Source organism: Lissotriton helveticus, chromosome 3_1 (assembly GCF_964261635.1).
Source record: "Lissotriton helveticus chromosome 3_1, aLisHel1.1, whole genome shotgun sequence".
Classification (NCBI taxonomy): Eukaryota; Metazoa; Chordata; class Amphibia; order Caudata; family Salamandridae; genus Lissotriton; species Lissotriton helveticus.
Genome location: NC_136061.1, coordinates 1,225,005,509 through 1,225,026,904, shown reverse-complemented (window position 1 = coordinate 1,225,026,904; position 21,396 = coordinate 1,225,005,509).

The following is a 21,396-nucleotide window of genomic DNA, read 5'->3' as shown; positions in this document are numbered from 1 at the left end:
TATAATAAATTTGTAATACTTTTTTATTATTTTGTAATTGGTATTATTTTTTTTTTTTTATTAAAAATTGAAGTATTTACTTTAACTACTGTTGCACTCACTGGAGTGGGAATAGTAATTTTTACCCCTACGCTATCCTACGCTTTCTCTACTGTTGCACTCTCTAAAGTGGAAATAGTAATTGTATCCCCTACGTTATCCAACGCTTTCCCTACTGTTGCACTCTCTGGAGTTGGAATAGTAATATTTACCCCTACGCTAGCCAACGCTTTCCCTACTGTTGCACTCACTGGAGTGGGAATAGTAATTTTTACCCTCCCACTATCCAACGCCTTTCCTACTGTTGCACTCTCTGGAGTGGGAATAGTAATTTTTACCCCTACTCTATCCAATGCTTTCCCTAATGTTGCACTCTCTGGAGTGGAAATAGTAATTTTGACCCCTACGCTATCCAAAGCTTTCCCTACTGTTGCACTCTCTGGAGTGGGAATAGTAATTTTTACCCCTACGCTATCCAATGCTTTCCCTACTATTGCACTCTCTGGAGTGGGAATAGTAATTTTAACCCCTACGCTATCCAACGTTTTCTCTACTGTTGCACTCACTGGAGTGGGAATAGTAATTTTTACTCTCCCGCTATCCAATGCTTTCCCTACTGTTGCACTCTCTGGAGTGGGAACAATAATTTTGACCCCTACGCTATCCAACGCTTTCCCTACTGTTACACTCTCTGGAGTGGGAATAGTAATTTTTACCCCTATGCTATCCAACGCTTTCACTACTGTTGCACTCACTGGAGTGGGAATAGTAATTTTGACCATCCCGCTATCCAACGCTTTCCCTACTGTTGCACTCTCTGGAGTGGGAATAGTAATTTTTACCCCTACGCTATCCAATGCTTTCCCTACTGTTGCACTCTTTGGAGTGGGAATAGTAATTTTTAACCTCCTATCCAACCCTTTCCCTACTGCTGCACTCTCTGGAGTGGGAATAGTAATTTGTACCCCTACTCTATCCAACGCTTTCCCTACTGTTGCACTCTCTGGAGTGGGAATAGTAATTTTTACCCCTACGCTATCCAACGCTTTCTCTACTGTTGCATACACTGGAGTGGTAATAGTAAATTTTACCCTTTCCGCTATCCTAAGGTAAAAATATTTTATATTTTTATTAATATTACGTTCATATATATATATATGTATTAATGAATCAATTTGTATGTTTTCTTTTTTAACTTACATTAATTATCTATTAATTTTAAGGTTATTTAAGTATTTTAAGTATGTTTAAGTTAATTATATTTATTATTTCATTAATTTTTAATTACTTTAAAGCATTTAAAAAAAATCAATATTTTGACTATCTATATTTTTTACAACAATATTTTTGATTCAATATTTTTGTACTTACCTGTTTGGAGATAGGAAGTCGATATTTTTGCATTCTATATTTTTTAATCGATATTTTGGTAGTTCTATATTTGTGTCATCGATATTGTTTCAGTGATCAACTATAAACATAAAGGAAAGCCCGTCTGTTACCAAGAAGAAAAATTGCATTCTAGTGAGGCATGATTACTTGAATTATGAAAAGGATGGTTATTTTATTATTATTATTATTATTATTATTATTATTATTATTATTACATTGTTGTTTTTTTCTTTAGTATTATTATTATTTACTGTCATTAAGATTGCTAGTTCAACTAATAAAAATGCTTAGGATCCTGACATCTAACAAGGACATAACCCAGACAAGGGCATAGGCATCTTTCTCGGCCAATATTTGGCGATATAAAGGGAACCAGGGTTCATAACAAGGGGCTGCAAAATTACACAGCTTTTTTCTTAGAAATGTAAAGGAAATGACACAAACATTTCGAAAATGCACTTTGGAGTATCTTGAGTGTAAAAAAAGGGAAATTCATGACATTACGAGCATTTGCAATAAAGCTTAATTGTCAAAATTTGTATTGAATTATGCAAGCATAATTAAAAATTCACACATCCCAGCTAATAAACTCAATACCCACATGCTTTCAAGTTCTAACAGTTGTTAATTTGGTAATTGCCTTTCCCCTCAATATGTGCCCCTGCCTTCAGCGCATTCCTAAAATTTAGAGATTCAAGTTAGCGGAGTTTGACACCCAACACTGAATCTGGCAGAGCAGGTGGCAATAATTCTTAATCTTCATTAGTGCTATCATGATTATTATTAATAATAATATTTTTATTATTATTGTTGCTGTTTTTATTTATGTATATTGTGTCTGCCTCTTTATCATGAGTTTCCAACTTAAATAAAAATGTTCATTGCCTGAAGCCCTGCAGTGCTAGATTTCTAATACAACATTTTACATCACTAAAATACCATTCATAGTGACAGAATATCAGAGGAAGAAATACCTAAAAGATTATTGTAGCCTGCCATCCTCCTGAGGTGAGGACAAATAAGACTATCATAAGTGAAACACTAAAAATATTTGTGTAATGTATTCTATGTTATTCTATGTTATCTTTGTTCTGAGAAGATAGAAAAACAAGGTTGTAGCTTGCTAGATAGGTTTATGCAGACGTTTGAGAAGATTGTCTCAGCCTGTCATCATTTTGAAATTGATTAAATGACTGCCACTGATGTGGGTGCTAGAGGAATATGCTAATAAGAGCACTGCGGAATGTGAGCATACCTTTTTGTTAATTCATGCATGCATTCACACCCAAAAGTCATTATTCGGTGTGTCTTTGTAGACCTGTGTCTGTTACTCTATAGAGTCACCATCTAGCTTTTCTCACTCTTCTCACTGATTTCACCAATATCCCTGAGCCAGTTTCCTTTAATTTTTAATTACCTGTTGCATTTCCTCCTCCTCCTCACAGTTCTCGTCTTTGTCCTCTTTTTGTGCAAGCTTCTAATTGTTTGATTCCTCCTCATATGTCGCTCCGAATGCCGTCAAGTCAAACCTTCTTCTGATTTCTTCCTGCTTTTTGTGTCTCTTCATTCCACTCTCCCCTTCATATTCCTGTTTACTGTTTTGGTTCTTCATTTGTGGGGATTCAATCCTTCACATGCAATGTTTACACCTTTTTATTCCTTCCTACTTTTTCTAACTATAGGCGCTTCCCTTCTTCTCTTCTTAGCCCATCTTTCTTCTGGAGAAGGTCCTCCATTTTGTGTCTAAATACTCCCCCTTCTTGTCTATTGCCTATTCCTCTTTACCCTTCCTGTCTATAGATGCTTTGATTTTTATATGGCGAACCTGCCCTCCATGTCTTCTGTTACCTTCCATGTGCACGTGCTACTTCTACCTTTTATATCTACTGGTCCCTCCCATTTACTTTTTCCCTTTTTGTCTAGTGATGACTTAACCCCTTCCATGCTGCCGCGATTCTCCTCCTGTGCTGGACGTTCCAATCGCGGGTGCGGTCATGACGACCCCAGCCGTCATCAGCACACGAGCACTGTAGTGCATGACGGCTGGGGGCCGTCATCAGCATGGAAGGGGTTAATGGGCTTCCCTACTTTTGAGGGCTGGAATGGAGACCAAAAGCAGCTTGGGAAAATAATAAAAAGCAGCCCTGCTCCACTAGCCTCTTCACTCAATTTCTCTCTTTATTGCTATCTATCCATTCTCTCTCTTTCTTCTACCTCTCTGATTGATTTCTCCCTACCTTCCCCTCCACCCTTCCTCTCTTTCTCTTGAAGCCACTTTTGTCCTGTACAATCAACACTGGGGTGCTAGGGAAGGTGACAGACCTCCCCTCCCCTATCACAGGCTTTCGAAATGGGCCTCAAGGGGCTTCAGCCCACTGTGGAAAGGACGGGAAGAGGAAAAGGCCTATCTGCTGTCCATGCATCCATTCTATTTGGCTCTTTGATAGTTCATCTTTTGCCCAATTCCTACAAGTCGATTCTTTCCTTCATACTTATTGATTCCTCTCCTTCCTGTCTAGTTCTGCTTCTTTTTTATGTTCTTATCCTATTTTCTATGTTCTTATTCTGCCATTCCGTTATGCTTTTACTCCTTCTTCTGTGCGCTAATGTTTCTCTTCCCATCTACTGATTTCGTCTATTTCTACTACTGAGTCTTGCTTGTGTGGCCTCATCAGCCTGTTTTCTGCAACCCACTTTTTCTGCCCACTAAATCCCACCATTACCTCTAGCTAGGTCTTGTGATTTCATTACCAAATGAAAGGCTAGCATTATGCACCATCATTTATTGCCACTCTAAATTCAGAAACTTTAAAAAACTTCACAACATCATAATAAATTAAAATTCCAAATAGAATGAAACCAGTCTAAACCCCCCTGCATTCTCTTCTCTTCCTCTTTGATAGCCTACTCCTTTCACTGAAAAGTAGAACTTTTCTTATGGTTTAGTTTAAAGGATTGAGAAATAATTAACCCCGCGCGGAGACCTCCGATCAGCCAGCGGAATGTGCAGAGATTTCCCTCCTCCACGTTGCGCAGAGATCGCAGAGAAGGCAAATCTCTGCACAAGGATAACTGATACGGCACGGAAGAGGAGGAGGGCAGCCTGGGGACACCGCATGACAGGTAAGTGTTTTTAATTTATTAGTAGGTAATGTAGATTTACTTGTTAATATAGGGAGGTGGAGGCGGGTGGCGTAGCGGAGTTCCAAGAAGTTTGTTCGCAACTTCGTGGACCTCCGTTTGCCCCACTACGCCCACTACGCCCAGTGCTAAAAAATAATTGCTATTAGTGTGATTGAGTGTTTTACTATCAAGTTTGTTAGATTTAAGTTTATGTTGAACCATGTTTATCTTTATTTCACATTTTTGTTTCCAATTTATGCAATGTTTGGTAGTGTGCGGATTTAAAAAAAAATAAACCCAAAATGTTTTAGTTTCATATTGTTTTAATTTGCTTTGCTATGAACAATTGTGCTTTTTGGAGGCACAGTTAGTACGTAGGGATTAAGGGCTAGATGTAGGTAAACGTGAAATACCGATTCCTTAATACCGAATTTTACCGATTCAGTATTAAGGAATCGATATCTCCGATGTACGTAAAGATTCGTTAAAAAGTACCGAATCCGTATTAATCGGTAAAAAATAGCGATTCGGAAGGTTTCGGTAAAAAATAATAATTCCGAAACCCCAATACCGATTCGTAAATACCGAATCCAATACCGAATCGGTAAATACTGATTCGGTAATTTAAAAATTCTGAATTTGTTGAATCATCCAATCCTGTGCATCCCAATTACCTCCCAAACAGGAAGTGGCCACATCCAGGCAGCTGCACTGAACTTGTGGCTGACTGTGAGGCAGGTAGCTGAGCAGAGGAGCCAGAAGCAACACAGCCGCTCTTTGCAACAAAAAAAAATAGCAAAATGGCAAACCAGGAGAGAGAGAAGGAGGGAGCAAAAAGAAAACAAAAAGAGAAGTTGAGCGAAAAGGAGCCGGAGGTCCTTATTGAAGAAGTCCCCAAGGACAATGTGAAGCTGTTTGGCAAGCAGTCCCTCCATGTGCCAGAATCGCAGAAGAGACAGATCTGGCTTGCGATTCAGAGCAAGATTAATGCCATCGGGGTCACCCAGTGCTCCATTGAGGACATAAAGAAAATTGGGTATGACCTGAGGAAGACTGCGAAGGCGAGGATGGCAGAGGCAGATGCAGGCCAGCAAAACTGGTGGAGGGAGTAGCAGAGCACCTGCAACAACAGCCCTGGAGCTCATGGTTGAGTCCACCCTCCAGCCGGAGAGTGTGAGTGGGATCAGCAACCAATACAGCATGCTGTGCACCCCCTCCCCAACCCCAATCCCCAGACAGGCATAGGTACTCCCTCTCCAGTCCATGTTTCACTCATAACCTGCAATACATTATGGGAGATGTAGTCATGAGTAATACATTTTCAGAACAGTCAGTCTAACAAACCCAAAGGCACGTGACAGCAATTAGCAAGCAGAGGACAGTCAGTGTGATTGGCAGGCATAATGTTTAATGCAATGCAAATGCTGCCAGATAAGTGAGTATATCTACATTCTGTCTTTACAGGCGAAACATCTCGCAGTGCAGCAGAGGGGAGCACCGGGAAGGCACCCAGGCCAGAGGGGAGACAACAGGAGGAGGAGCAGTCGCCTGCAGGGCACAAAACTCCACCACCACAACCACCACCAACGTCTCCATCCCCACCATCAGCACAGCTCCAGACAACGCCGCCATCACCACCAACACCACCAACACCACCAACACCATCACAACTGCCATAATCAACACCACCACAAAAGTCAGGCAGGAGGCATGCCATGGCTACCCTCCAGCAGATTGAGGTGTCGGAGGAGGAGAGCACAGGGGGCCAACAGTCAACTGTGGCTGAGGATGGCAACAGGGAAAGATCAGAGTCCCCATCAGAGCACGCCCACACATCCTCCAGACGCCGCAGGGCAAGGACAGCCAGTCCTCCAATCCCGGGCCAAGGTGACAGTGTGTTCGCTGGGCTGGAAGGCAACATGCTGAAGGTCCAGCGCCTGCAATGGAGAGCGATGCGGTCAGTGCAGTGGGAGATGTCACACATGAATGCGCACATGCATCACATCAAAAAGGGCATCCGTGCAATTAACAACACCATGTCTGAGGGCATGAGTGACATGGCGTTGGCTGTGAGGCAGCTCTGCAGCAAGTTTGAGGAGGACCGCCTGCCTAGGCGCAGGGAGAGGCAGAGACTGGATGCATACACCAAGGCAGTGAACCGCCTGTCCACTTCTACCCCCCTCATGTGCAGACGGTCAATAGCCATGCAGGAGTGGATGGCACACTGTAGTCGGGATGTGGTTAGGGGATGGTCACATTGACCTCAGCACTTGAACTGCTGCAAACAGAGAAGGTGGCCTCTACAGTAGAGGGGGGGGGCACAGTGAGGAGGCTACTAGCCATAGTAGCATTACGCCCTGTCCCACCAAGACCTGGAGGTCCAGCGAACACCAAAAGCGCTGCCCAGGAACATACTGGCAGTGCAGACAGTGGGGCCAAGGTACGTGGCAGCGAGGCGCGTGGGCGCAAGAAAAAGAGCCGGCCATGGTTACATTAATGGGTAATGTAACCAATGGGTGTATGGAGACTGTTTCAGATCTTGGTGGTGTGCACTGGTCATTAAACACCATCATTCAAATACAGTAACTGGCTATGTCTCGTTACTCACTCAGAAATAGTTCCGTGTTATCTGAGCCCGTCTGTGTCTCCCATTCGGTGCTGCTGCCACACCAGCTGCGCAGGGCTCTGGCAGTGGATTGTCCTCACCCTCGTCCTCAGAGTCAGTTAGTTCCACTGCTGTTCCTTTCTTTGTGGCAAGGTTATGCAGCATTGCACATGTTGCTATTATTTTGCAGCAGATGATGGGGCGGTACTCATGTGCACCTCCACTTTTGTGGAGGCAACGGAACCTGCTTTTTACTAGCAGTCCAAAGGTGCGCTCCACAACGTTGCGTCTGCTTTTATGTGCCACATTGTATCTCCTCTCCCTTGGGGTGGATGGGTTGAGGTATGGAGTTAGTATGAATGACCAGAGGGCATATGCGCTGTCACCTAAATGGGAAACAAAGTGCCATTAATTTGGATCACCAATACGTTAATCCAAGGTATACATCAGGGTGTGTCACATTGATTTACCTAGTAGGTATCCGTCTCCGAATTCTCCAGCAGCCAGACGTGTATAGATCCGACTGTTCCTGAATATGTAAGAGTTGTGGGTACGCCCTGGGAATTTGGCCACAATGTCAGTGATGATGAAGTTTGAATCACATATCACCTGCACGTTGATGAAGTGAGTGGATTTGCAGTTGCGGTATATGTATTCTGTAGCTGCAGGTGGGCAGATTGGTATGTGGGTCCCATCGATGCAGCCTATTACATGTGGGAACTGTGCCTTTTGGTAGAAAACCAGTTTGGTCTGCTGCAGCTCTGCCTGTGGCCTGGGGAAGCGTATGTAGTGATGCATTCTCTGCATCATGGCGTCCAGAAAGGAGTTGAAGAAATGGGACAGGCAGCTCTGTGACACACCACCTGCTGCTGCTATCACACTCTGGTAACTTCCTGATGCCAGGAGGTGCAGGCAACAGAGTACCTGTACATGGGTGGGTATTGCGTGCGCCCTTGGTGTCTGATGCTCCAGGTATGGTTGCAGGTCCTGTATCAGGTCAAGGATGGTGTGTGGGTGTAGACTGTACCTGTCATGGATTTCTGGCTCAGTCATTTGGAACAACGTGACACGCAGTCAGTACACACGCTCTTCCCGTCTCCTTACCCTATGTCCTGCTGCTCGCAAACGTAGCCGCCTTGCTATGACGTAGAGGGCCACCATTGTGATTACACTGTTGCATTTTGGGGCTGTTTTAATGCACTGCACCTGATTACCACCTGCTCTGGGTCAGTAGTAATTACCGATTCTTTAATACCGAATTTGGACAAATTCGGTATTACCAAATTTTGCTACATCGCATTACCGAATTTTTACCGATTCCTTATTTACCGATCCGGTATTTTGAGGTTTCGGTGTTGACCGATCGGTAAATAAGGAATCGATAGCTGTTTCCCTTTAATTTACCGATGGCATTCGGTAATACCTACATCGCACAGGGCTAAATACCGGTCGGTAATTCAGAAATGTACCGAATTTTGGCTTTACCGACCAGTATTTAGCCACCTACATCTAGCCCTAAGTCATTTAGAGATGGTTTGATTTGGCTAACAATTTAGTTTTTGAAAATCCCTTTGTTCACATGCACAGAAATCTCTGAGCAAGAGTGTCTTGAAAAGCATGTTGCACACAATTAAGCTTTATTGCAAAGGCTCCCACCATATCCTTACCGAAATCCCCTCCCGGACATTCCCCTCCAAACTCACCCTTCAATACTCCCACCCCTACGCCAGGAGAGTTAACAGCTCCCGAGAACCACTTCCACAATGCCTACCTCGCCTTCCTACCGCCCCCCTTGCCCATAACGCCCCCCATGTCCACGCCAACACCGCCCCTGGACATGCACCTTTGAACCTATCCGTACATACGCCCACCCTGACCCCAAGAGTTATCCGATCCCCTGAGTTACGCCCCCACAATACCGACATCACCTCACCCTCACCCCACTCTCCATTCCACACCCTAAACCCCCCAACCCACCCCACTCGCTTAGACATCCCAATGACTAAACCGCTCACACCGGACCCTAGGTTCGATGAAATCCTACAGTCACTACAATATATCAAAGATGACCTCCACAAGCTCTGGAACCTATTTAGGCCGCAACCCATGACCAGACATCACACGGGTGACAAGAGTAGTTTCCCCCACAGCCCCACTCCCCAGTACCAGTTGCCACGTCTTCCCCCTCATCAGCCCCCCAAGATGGAAAACAGTTCCTAACTGCAACTCCACATCCCGTCCGATCCGCAGGAAGAACACCTTATCCACCAAGGATATACATTCCCTCCTCCTCCCCTACGATCCACCCCCTCAACCCAAGCAGTCCACAGTTGTCCCGAACAAGCCGAAACTATCATCTCTAATCGAAACCATACATCTCACTACACATAGACCCCCCTAATCACCACAACAGAGGTATACTCCTGGAGAATCTTATGCAAGCCCCTTTAACACTGGCACCTCCTACGACCTCTAAGTAGTGTCTCAAATGCATTCTATTAAATTGTAGATCAGCCTCAGCACATGCTGCTGACATTGCTGATCTTATACTCACTCACGAACCTGACCTTCTAATCCTTACCGAAACATGGGTAAATGAATCGTCCAACCCTATCCTGGACATATTGGTCCCTCCTTATTACGACATAACTAGACTAGACAGACCCATTAGAACAGGTGGCGGTATTGCCTGCATTTACAGGAACAACCTCACAGTGAAACACTCACCCTCACTGGATCTTTCCTCTTGTGAACATCTCTGCTTAGATATCACTAGTAACAATATACCAATTTGCTCATTGCACACTTTTTACCACCCACCAGGCGATGACCTCACCTTCATCGAGCAATTCATGGATATTCTGACCACACATTCGGACCATCGAAATATCCAAATATTCCTTGGAGATTTCAATCTCCACTGGAATGACCTTAAGGACCCGGCAGTCAATAGCCTCAAAGCATTCCTGTCGGACCTTGACCGTACTCAAATCTGCAACAGTCCCACACATGCCAAAGGTTCAACCCTCGACTTGGTGATTGCCAGCCCAGAGATCATTCAGCTTAACGCAATCCTCCCCTGTGATTGGTCTGATCACCACTCTATCGCCTTCTCCATCAAGGTACCAGTTAAACTATACTCAGTACAACCAACAAGACCCAAAGTATGGAGAGAAACCTAAAAAAAAACTCACAGACTTATCCTCATCCGCAAATGCCAGCCTCCTGCTTCCCCCAGAAGACCTTACGGAGGTTCAAGCCTTGACATAGCACGACTTTAACTCCATGACCTCGATCCTAGATACTACCGCGCCTCTACAACTGAAAGAGGCTTTCTAATAAAGACTCTAAACCTTGGTATGACGGTAGACTCAACCAGAAGAGACGAGCCTTAAGATTAGTTGAACGGAGATGGAGGTCTTCACCATCCATCGACCACCTCAAACTGCTGAGATCCTCCAGAAACCCGTACTATAGAAAGATCACACACTCAAAAGCAAACTTTTTCAAGAATCAGCTGGATCAAAAACCGTCGCAAGAAGCTCTTTGAACTAGTTAAAAGTCAATCTGTAGGCACAGCTCACCCTCCCCATGATGGTCTATGCCCCCCTCCCAGCTGCGAAGAATTCTCTTCCTTCTTCACGAGAAAGACGGAACTCCTGAAAACTGATCTACTTAAGGCCTCATTAATTCAGCTCGACACGCAGAAGACCACCCCAATAACCCCAGGCACCTGCACATCCAAGCTCGCCCTCAAAAACAATGCCTCCTGTGCCTCATTTACAACTTACAGCGAAGAATCAATCCTAAAAGCACTAATGACCTTGAACCCCTCCAACCACTTCTCTGACCCCCTCCCGGCTAACTACCTCAAAGATCTTATACCAATACTAGTACCACCCTGGACAAAGATCATCAACGCCTCTTTAGTCCAAGGGTTATTCCGGATACTCTCAAATCGGGACAAGTTTCCCCCATCCTGAAAAAAAGTACGGCCGACCCCACAGACCTGAATAATTATAGACTAATTTCCAACATCCCAACTCTGGCAAAACTACTTGAAAAATGTGCTCTCAGCAAGCTAGACAACCACATCACCAACTTCCACCTGCTCAATAAATTTCAATCTGGATTCCATGCTGGACATAGTACAGATTCAGCCATGACCCACATTGTAGATGACGCTTTAAAAATACTTGATCAAAACAAAGCCTGCCTACTCATCCTGCTTGATTTATCGTCAGCTTTCGACACCGTAAAACATGAAAATCTCCTTGACCTCCTCCAACACAAAATGAGCTTATCAGGATCAGTTCTAAACTGGTTTACCTCTTTCCTCAGCAATAGATCCCAAAGGTTCAAGGTCAACCAATCCTTATCCAAGACCATCCCAGTCACATTAGGAGTACCGCAGGGCTCCTCCCTATCACGTACTCTGTTCAACTTATTTATGGAACCTCTTACCGAAATCCTCAATTTATCTAATATCCACTTTCACATGTACGCTGACGACACACAACTTTATTTAAAGATAAACTCACCGGACGACATCAAGGCTCTCAACTCAACTCTACAAAAAACTCAATCTTGGTTAACTGATAACCACCTGAAACTAAACTCCCTCAAAACCAAATTCTTCTAATCGCCCCCCCCTAAAAAAATAGACATCATTCAAGAATGGCTTAAACAACTTCAGCGCTTAACTGCCAACCTCTTGTAATCGACTCAACAAAATCTTTGGGAGTAACTCGAGACAGCAACCTAAACATGCAAAAACATATCAGTGCTGCAGTAAAAGGAGCAAACTTTCAGATGCATACCCTGAGAAAACTAAAACCTTTCCTCCCAGCAACTGACTTCAAACTGGCAGTCCAAGCACTTGTACTTCCTAGACTAGACTATGGTAGTGCAACTCTTACTGGACTCTCTAGATCGTCAACGGCTCCGCTTAGAGCATCACTTAACTCAGCGGCCAGACTCATCACGGGTTCAAAAAGACATTGCCACATCTCTCCAGATTTCAAAACGCTCAATTGGCTACCCCTCGAAGCAAGGATCCAACTAAAAATCGCCTGCATGACACACAAAGCTCTACACCTCAACACCCCGAGTTACCTGGCCCAGAAACTCGAGCTCTCGTGTGTGAACAGATCCTCTAGGAGCGCCAGCAACCTCCTTCTGAAGCCTCAAAGATTTGCTAAGAAGAAAACGTACTATCGTGCCTTCTCTGGAATTGCTCCAAGGATTTGGAACGCATTACCCAAGAAACCAGACGCAAACCATCATTTGCATCCTTCAAAAAAGAAGTAAAATCCCTACTCATGACGAAATTCCCTTGAACTTTATCTCGGATTCCTGGAACATTCCAGCTGTAGCATATGTCTTTATCTCTAACTTCTTTGTTTCTTTTGTACTGTGCTTTGTTTGTCTAACTTCCCCACTTGTGAAGCGCTCTGATACCCGTAAGGGTCGTGTTCGCGCTATACAAAACCTTTAAATAAATAAATGTCATGAATTTCCCTTTTTTTTGCACTCAAGATACTCCAAAGAGCATTTTCGAAATGTTGCAGAGTTTTAATTAGAAGAATAAGCGTGAGCAGATTTGGAGCTGCTAGAAACGCTGATAAGATTTTTAAGCAAGGCTGTGCTCATACTGATGGAAATCGAGAAACGTATTCCATGGTTGCGTAGTAATTCAAGATTTAGCAGCCATTTTCTACTGGGGTGAGATACTTGTAAAAAAAATCAGATATGTTTAGGCACATGATTGCATCAATTAAAAGTATATTGAGGAAGGATTAAAGGGTACCATTAAGGAGAAAGCAGAGGCACTATTATTAAAAAGAAAAAGGGATGGTCCTTCAGATGAGGAATATTGGACCATGTGAGAAGACGAAGGTAGCAGCTTACAAAAAAAGAGGAGGAAAGGTAGCTAGAATGACTAAGCACATCAAAAAGCATAAGACTAGATGGAGGATGGATGGAAAAAGAAGAGTTATTTAAAGTATGTGAAGTAGAAAAGTAGGATGGGTGTCCTTAACGACACATCAAAGAAAGTTCCACTTTGCACCACATATGGATGACTTATGTCCAATGTGATATCATATGTGTTTGGTGATATTTCAAGTGAATACAGGAATGATACAATGGATTGGGATGAATAGATCTGTGATTTACATGATGGTACAAAGAATATGGATAGTTTGGATGAGTATTTAAATGATCCTTCAACTTTAAAGATGTTCAAAGACCCTCAGGTGGATAATATGTTTGAGCCTAATGTTGTGAGACATGCGAGTACCTCTGAATGGTGACCAATTGAGCATGTGGCTAAATGTATCACATTTCTGATAAGAAATGCCTCTTGAAAAAAAAAAGATTGGAATGCCATGCAAGCTAAATGCTCTGAATTAAGGAAAAGGCTGAAGTGACTCTGAATTTGAACCCTGAAATTCTATCTCTTCTGTTTAAATTAGGCAGCTATGCAAGGAAAGGTCATGAAAGATCTTTATATCAGTGTGAGGGCAAACATTTAGATATTTTATGTCCTCTGGAGTGTATAATAGACATAGAGGAGGAGGCTAATTTAAAGGGTCTAGATATTATTCTAATACTTTGCGGATGGAGACAGCTGGCAATATGCTTATTGGGAAATGAGAATACTGGTCTCATTTCAGAATGAGGGAAGGCTGTTTTAAGGAGGATCACTCCTAAATTGGGAGATATGGCTACTAAAGAATCTTCAGATGAACCAAAAGGCTTGTTGTTTTGAGAAGGTTTGGCCAAATACCGGGGCAAGTACATATCAACATTTACTGCCATAAAGATAACCCAACTAAATATGAGAAAGGGGTTGGTATATTATGTTTTTGGTACCACAGGCAGGAGGGTACTGACTGCCAGCTAAGCGAAACAGAGGTCCTAGTATAAATATTAGTCTGAGAATCAGAAAGGGGTTCCAGTCTTCATCTGAATGTTTCCTCAAAAGAGGCAGATAATTATCCCAAAATAATCTTGCTTGATCAAATCTGTTCATAACTGTGTTATTAACAAAACAATGACTAATGGTGTGACTTTTTAATATTTATGTATATAGGAATATTCGAAGGTACAATTTGAAAACGTGCAAGAATGGCACACATATTTAGACAAATAAAAAGCTGCTGCAGCTGAAAAATGTAACATGCTGAAACATTTAAAAATGCCATGAAGTGTTCTTACATGTTATGGGGGAGAGACTAGAATAAAAATGCATTGAGAATCATGCACGTAGAAATATGAAATAGTAATAAATAGAAAACTCTTACAGAAAAATGTTTCATGAAATGTTTATCCTATCTTCATCACAAGACAAAAACAAATATTATTAATAGCTTGATTATGAAAAGTTAGATTATACTTATGGACTTAATTAGGATACTGAATCTTTAATTCCTATTTCTTTATGTGTTTCATTCTTTTTCTAAAATATTAAAGAGTATGTTTTTATTTCACAGAGAAAAATGACGATTTAGGTTTTCTCTATGAAAGCGTCAAACTCATGCTAAAATAATTTTCCTTTCCCTAATGTAGGCCACCGAAGAATTTATTTTATCCATGACTATTTCTAAAAAAGTTTATTTGTTTTTTTAGCTGTGCTTAGCATACCACTAGGTTTTCCTTCCTACGATTAGAGTATTTCTTTCTATAAATAATTGTGTCAAATAATTTTGCAAGCTAATGTGGAACTTAGGGTGAGGCCATGGACGTATCAAAGTTTCTTTCCTGCTTCCGAAGAGCGATGATGACATTCATTTTAACAAAGAACTTCAACGGAGAAATTCTGGATGAACTGACTGAGACAATGATCGCCTCAGAAGCCTAACCAATGGAACTGTGTGAAACTGTGAAATTGCAACTTTAGAGGGATTGAACTTCTTTAACATTTGGGGTATAATTATTACAGTGAGAAAAGAATTTCGCAGTAGTTGTTTCTATGAGAAGAGAGCCATTGCTGCCGTACTTTCTATGCTACTCTGGGTGGCTATTATCCTTGCAATTCCTGAGAAAGACTATCCTGATTATCCTGTACTTCATCGGCTGGTGATGTTACTTAAGCTACACGTTTCCGGCCGAAGGGCTAGCTATTTCTGACTTTTGCACGCTGTGCATTCGTATTCTTTGATCTAGGCTTGTATGACATTTTGATTTGCATACTGAATATTGCAATGATTTATTCTTTTGTCTCTTAACACTCTCCTCTCACACTGGTTATTGAAATTTGATGTATTTATCATGAACTGTGTTTTCCTAATTGTGAAATTACCTGTATTAACAGAATAATGAAGAATTGAGAATTCTTATGTACTTGTGTATTGACCATTCATATTTTGAAATATTTAGAGAAAAGTAATTTGATGAGTATCCCGAGTTTGTCTTATTAATTAATTATTAGACATAATGTATATTTTGCTTACGATTACAGGGCAGACTTTCCCTTCATTATAGGTCCTCATGAGGGAAATAGCATCCATCTCTTATTATCAAGTTCCTATTAGGTCTACCAAATATCTATTGGAGGACCTGTTATATGTAAGTGGTTCTTGAGTTATATGGGCCTAAAACTCTTGGTTATAGAAAAGTTCCTGATTATAATAAATTTTGGATCACAGATCAGGGAGAACATCTGCTAAAAGTGGAAGAGGAGAGATTTAAGGCGAAGGTGAGTATGCCGATTTCTGCTTTTTTTTCCTCCAAAATAAAGTTGGGAGGAAGTCTTCAGTACTTTTATATGAAGTGGTGCAAAATAATAAATGATTCTTGTGTTTTGGAGACCGCTCAAGGGTTCAAATATTTCACAGAAGCTTCAAATCGGAGATCGGCATGATATTGATAGACAAGTGAAGCTGTTGTTAGAGTAGAGTGCAATGAAAGAAATAGATGACATTAGATGGGGCATTGTGAGTAATCTCTTTTATACTCATGAAAAAAGAGAAGGGGTTATGCCCAGGAATAATTTCAAGAAATCCAAACTGGTTCCTGGTTTGCTTAAGTTTCACGATGGAAAGTATCCATTTCTTGAAGAACATTTTACAAGAGAAGGACTTCTTGGTAAATCTGATGGATGTGGAAGGTCAAAACATTCTGAATTTCAGATGTTTGTTTCAGTTCTGATGTCTTCTTTTTGGTGTTTCTTCAGCTTTTTTACACTTTATCAAAGGGTTTTGATTGGTGCCAGCACTTTTAGAGAAAGCGGTATGAAGTTCATTATTTATTTAGATGATATAATAATAATGTCTCAGGATCAGGAGGAATTATTGTTTCATTTGGAATAGGCAAGAAATCTGATCTTTGTCATCAACGTGGACATGATAAAATGGACATCTGTGGAATTTTACGGAGAGAATAGATTTTTGGGGTGCTTTGCTTGTGTGATTGGTCCTTTAACTTTGTCAATGCAGGTGATTTATCCAGGGGCCTTTGCACTATAGAGTTCTTTGAAGATTAAAGGTCTTAAGTTTGAAGCAAGATCTTTGATATACTGATGTTGTCAGTTTTACAAGGGAGACCAAAAAGGAGCTTGAATGGTGGCTGGACAATCTGGAAGCTTGCATGAGAGATCAATTTCTAGTTCCTATGTTTTAGAAATGAGTGCAAGCAATCTAGAATTGGGTGCTTGTTTGAGTGAGCACATACCAAGAGGCAGATGGTCAAAGCAGGAGGTGGTGTTAGACATACATTGTTTAGAGATGAAGGCTGGACTAAATGCGTCACAGAGTGTCAGAGATATTTTGAAAAACAATGTAGTCCCAATGTGCATGACAAGGCGACTGCAGTGTCATATATAAATTGATAGCAGGTCAAAGAGATGGGCAGACTTATGGTATTTTTTGGGGAGAGCACACAATTTGTTTGAAGGCAGAGTATATACCAAGAAGAGAAAATATAAGAGCAGATTTGTATTTGCTGTATCTGAAAGATTTCAGCGAATGAAAGTTGAGCAAGACACATTTTGAGAAAATTGGAGAGATTTTGGGACCAATGGGGGCAGATTTCTCTGCAAGCAGATTGACATTTTAGATGAGGAGTTTTCTCAGCTGCAGGCCAGATCCAGGGCCGAAATATTAGATGCTTTTCAGCAGAATTGGAATGTGCAAGATGGCCATACTTTCCCACCTTTGGAAATGGTTCTGAGAGTGCTGTTGAAGGTCACAATAGACAGATGCAAATTGATTCTGGTGATGTCCTTTTGGCCATCACAGGTTTCATTTGGGGTATTATGGAATTGGCAGTGGAAGAGCCTTTTTAAATCCAGTGAGACATGGGTTATTTTTCAGCTGAGATGAGGAAGAACATCCATTGGGTTTAGCAGGACCATTGGACCTTCTTGTATGGATAGTATCCGAGGTTTTATGGGAGACACCAGTCTTTCAGGACAAGGTAAAGAACTAATGAATGAGTCATGGGACCCAACGACTGAAGGACATTACAAAGGAGTTTAGAAAACATAGTGTAATTGGTGCCTTGAGATCAGTTTTGAACCACTAATTGAATTTGCAATTTCTAGTAGGCTTGCTTAAGAAAGGAATGAGTTATAGAACTATAAATTATTATAGGTCAGGAATGTCAACAGGACATTCCTAGGTGAATGGTTGGTCTTTAGGGTGTGATGTTTTAATTTGTAGAGCTCTAAAGAGAATTAGGATAAAGAGAATGCCTAGGTCAGGATATGACTATTTATTGGATGTTAAGTTGATTTGGGGTCTTTTTTGTTCATGGCTGAATAATGCTTATCTTAGTTTAAAACAGTTGAACTAGAAGTTAGCAACTTTATTATGCTTATTTTTTTAGAAAGTTCTCAGATGTCAGTGTTAGAAGTTAATAAAAATTACGGTCGAGATTGAGTTCATTTTAAAGTATGGAAGAGAACTATATCTGAAAGTATATTTTTTTCAGGTTTTTTAAATTACAAGAAATTGGCTGTTGTAGACTGCATGTAAGCGGACGAGAACAGAATGCAGGAATACAGAACAAGTGGGGCAGGTCAATTATTGATTTGCTATGCAAAGCCCTTCTTGACAGTCTCTACTGCTACCATATAGAGAAGAATTAGATGAGTATAATAAGTGGATCTTGCATGATGTGGTGCTTACACTTCAAGGTTATGACTTTGCTGTGGACTAGGGCTGTAGCTACGGGGGGCATTTGAGGGTCAGGCCAGCCCTTAAGATTCAGTGCCCAATATTTTTTAATAGTATCACTTCCTTATGTTATCGTTTTTGCACGTTTGCACTATCTGGGTAAAGTTTTGCTTCATTAGTATCAGTTCCACATCCAAACACGGCTTGCTGTAAGTAACTGAAAGGTGACCAGAAAACCTTTGCGAAGGACCTTCCACTGCTGCACTCCTGACAGCATTTTTAGTAACGTTTGTTATGTTTGAGCTAAAAACAAGATTTTTTTTTTGTTAAAATCTGCAAAATATGCAGATGATGCATTATGTGGCAGATGAGGGGAATTCATGATTATGTGGTAAGTACAACAACACCAGAATAGCATTGTTCTGTGGCCCTAGAAATACATAATTCTTGTGGCCTTGTGTACAGGGAGTGCGAAACGAAATTCTGCAGGATGTTAATTTGTTTCTATTCCACAAAACATGTAAAGATCTGTAAATGAATTGTACACATATTTCACCCTATAGCAGCAGTTACAAAAGCAAAAAGAAGCACATATTGTTTTATAATTCTGAAGTGTAATGGGTACAGATTTTAATAGGATCAGAACAAATTTTGGTGATGCAAAAGTGATATATGTGTGTATTGTACTGCTCATTTAATGAATACAACCCAGATCTGTGACTGGGGGTCAGTGTCTGAAAAGTTTCAGTGCTCCATCCATCATCTCCTTGTGTTTGCTTTGCCACTAGATTCAAGCTAGCATGGCTGATGAGGGGTCTTTCCTCGAAACCGATCCTAGGGCAGGCCAAGCCCGGTCCAGGGAGGACCTGGCTTGGCAGTTCGGGCTAGACTGTTCCCATGAGGCACAGGGTCAAGACTGATTTGCATATGGCTGGGTCTGAACTGGGGTGGCTAATTGAGACAAAGAACAATGATGGATTCAACCCAGATGTGTGACTGGGGGTGAGTGTCTGAAAAGTTTCAGCGCTCCATTCATCATCTCCTTCTACTTGCATTGTGAAATTGAGCCTGGTGAGATTAGGTATCTGCACTAAAGATTATTATTTTCTTTGCAGCAGCCACATAGTTTGTTGGGTTAATGTCCTGGCTGGAGAGAGGTGCAAATACCCTAACTAGCAGTAGTTTGACTCTGAAATTACCCAATGTAGCCTGCCATGTCATAAAGGGCCGCTATAACAGACTATCTTTCAAAAATGTTTTAATATCTAAGATAACCCTGCCAAACTCAACACACTGAGGATTCATGTCTTTAAAATAAATAATGTGGAAACCAAAATCAGGTAATTTGATGATGAAAGCATTTGTATGACAATTGACATGTCTATACATCTCAGTAAAACATCAACTGACATTGTATGATTTTTGTATAATGTAATTCAAGATGTATGTTGTGTAATTAATGTACTAAATGCTAAATATTTGGTGAACATTTGGTGTAGTATTTCTATTGGGAAAAGTGTGGGAATGCTGGGTGTAAGAATGGTATGAATCAAAACAGATTCTGGAATTTTCCTTCACAGAAATATTAGGAACATTTTGGATTTAGCCAATGTTTGGAGTGTGCTGCCATTTTGGGTAAGTAAAAGGTTTTGGAATCCATACAAACTACACCACTCAAGACGTCTCTAGGTAACTTGGTTTAAAAAATGTTTGGGCCTGGAAGGTTTCTATGATTGCCAACTGAGTCCTGGCCTAAATATCCCAGATACACATATTTCCAGAATTGGTCAATTTGCAAGGCAAATTCTTGATCATTCCTTGTGTCTTAGGGGTCTTAGGGAGCGTTTGATTTCACAGGCAATAGCTTATTCACACAAGTGTGGTACTACTGTTATCGGGAGAAGTGTAAGAATGCTATGTGGTCAGACCCTGGTGGATCCCTGCTGATCACATTAGCTCGATCTTCTTTCACTATTGTTTGACTGTGTAACATCAGTGCGCAGAGCTTGCTGTGCAATAAACAACACAAAAATCGAACTTGGGACTCATGGGAAGCATTTCCATTGCGTGCCAACCTTGACTTTCCAGTGATTTTACAAGAAGCATTCTTGTTGCCAAACTGTGTATAACCCACTGAAGGCTACCCTCCTTTGAAGGTAGTTTGGTGGACACCAACAAGGTCATCTGCTCTAAAGAAGTTCAAACCCACAAAATTCATTCAGCCTGATGTCCTGTCCAACAAGAATTGACAATAAGCGAAGATGATATGATGGAAATATTGCATTCATTTCTTTGTTCCATGATCGTAGCAGAGTTATCCAGTTTCTGGAGGCCCACAGAATGGTAGGCTTCTGGGACTGGTCGGCAGTGAAACGCACAGTGGTGACAGACAGGTGGTAGGTGCAGCTAATAACCTTGCACACCCAAGAGAAAGTCTCAGTTGCCATACATGGTCTATGGAAAAGAGGGCTAGATAGAGAATACAAAATATTGAGAAGTACAAAGAACATAGAAGATAAGATGAGAGGAGAGCCCTAGAAAAGGAGAAAAGATCAAAAGAAAGGAGAGTAAATGGAAAAATCAAGAGCGAGCAGGAGAGACAGAAATGTGAAGATAGATGCAGCAGCAAAGAGAAAGGGGTAGCAGTGAAAACGTTGACAGATGCAGTAGGGGCAGAAATTGGGAGTGAATAGAGAAAGTAAGAGAGAGCCTAAAGGAGCAACAAGATAGCTAGATGCATGTAGACAAATGGTGATTGGCAATTGTAAGTGGAATTTATAGCTTGTCATGCTTTGGCCAATACACCTGGCCCAATGTTATTTGAAAGCACTATTTTGCACAATATATTTTAACAGAGGTTTTAGTGTAAGGTCCAAAAATCACGTTTCTTAATGGTCTTTAAAATTCTAATAAGTCTAGCCATAAGTCTAGCCATTGTTACTTCATCCACATTGCTTTTTGCATAGTGCCTAACAATGGCACCCCCCTTGATATTTGTTACTATATACTCTTTGTGGGATGTGCTAATCACCCTCTCTTTCAATGCATATCAGCTGTGTCTACATTTGCTTGTATAGTTGCTGAAATGTACTACCTACTTGCTGAAATGTTAAAGTT